Source organism: Arachis duranensis, chromosome 2 (assembly GCF_000817695.3).
Source record: "Arachis duranensis cultivar V14167 chromosome 2, aradu.V14167.gnm2.J7QH, whole genome shotgun sequence".
NCBI classification, from domain to species: domain Eukaryota; kingdom Viridiplantae; phylum Streptophyta; class Magnoliopsida; order Fabales; family Fabaceae; genus Arachis; species Arachis duranensis.
Window position 1 is genome coordinate 6,983,449 of NC_029773.3, and position 1,652 is coordinate 6,985,100.

Consider the following 1,652-nt stretch of genomic DNA (forward strand, 5'->3'; position numbering starts at 1 on the left):
TTAAAAAAAATATAGAAATCTAATTATAAATTTAGTGAAATTATATAGATTAATAGAATAATTAAATTTTTTATTTATTTTTAATAGTAGTGTTAGATGAATAGAGTTAGTTGTAATAATTTTTTTATTCCGATTAAGCTATTTTGTTTTTTTATAACTAATTTCCTAATAATCTATTATAACTGCCTCAAATGCAGTTAGGAAGCTTCATCAATGTATACTCCTATGTTTCAAGCTTGAAATTGTCAGCCTGCAGATTCACTTGTCCTAACTTGGCCTTTGTTGTTAGGAAAGCGTCACAATATATGTACGGTCCAAACGTTACAACACTGAAAAAGTGTTAAAGAGAATGAGATATCTAAAAGACACAGTTTTTTATGATTTGTTGTTTTCTAAGTCGCCTGATTTCAGATTTTTTGCATTTGCAGATACGAACTGGGCTTGGAGACTTGAATGATAGGAAGTTTATGATTAGATTTTGTGTGTATCTTTAGAGTAATTTGATATCTTAGAAGAAGAATAAACAGACTAAACTCAGTAGTAGCACTACAAAGGCAAAATGCAAGTCAATTGTAACTGCCCAAAACTGAAATTATGGGATTGACACAGCTTTTGAAGGAACTTAACATACTACAATTGGTTTCACCAACGACTTATTATTGCGATAATCAAAGTTTGTGTCTACTAGTTGCTAATCCAACTCTCTACAGTATATGTAAATATCTAGAGATTAATCTTCATTTTGTTGGATTTTAGTGGCTAAGAAACTCTTTTATGTTGTTATATTCCAACATTAGATCAAAAATTATTGGTATGCTGACTAAACCATTGTCTCTAAGTCTCTGTAATAAGATTAGAAGCAAATTAAGGTATTGTTTGGTTTGAGAGAAAATGAAAAGAAAGAAAAAAAAAAGGTGAAAAGAAAAAGAATGAAAAGATTCATTTTCTTTTGTTTGGATATCAAAGAAAATAATAAGAAAGAAAAAAGTTTGTGTGGAATCCACTTAAAAAAAATTTTCTATAAGCAAAAAAACAGGGAAGATTTTTTTTTAATGTATTTTTAATAAGAGTCAGAATCGAAACCGTTCCCAACGTAATTTTTAATTTAAAATCATCCTTAACGTTTTTTTCGTATTAAAATCGTTCTTTTAACTTTTTACGGACAAAAATACCCTTTACTACTACCAGCACCTTTACCACCATCAGCACCTCCCTTACTCCACCACCACCACCACCACCTCCCTTACTCCCATCAAATACTAATAATCAGAATCAGAATCAAATTCAGAAGTTGAAACAACATCAAATTCAACGAGTACTCAATTCAACAACATCAAATTCAGAATCAACAACATCAAATTCAACAACAAAATCAGAATCAGAAACAGAAACAAAGCAAAAGCAAATGCAAAAGCAAAAGAAAATGTAGATGCAGAAGATGAAGCAGATACAGAAGAAGAAGCAGAAGAAGAAGCAGATGCAGATGTAGAAGCATATCGGAAGCAGATGCAGAAGAAGGAGCAGATGCAAAAGGCGAAACAGAACCACCGGTGCTTTCCCGAATCGGCGGCGACGGCTCAGCGGCGTGGTCTCCCTTCAAGGCCTAATGACGATGCTACGGCGGCGGCGAGCCCTAACAGCACCGGCACATC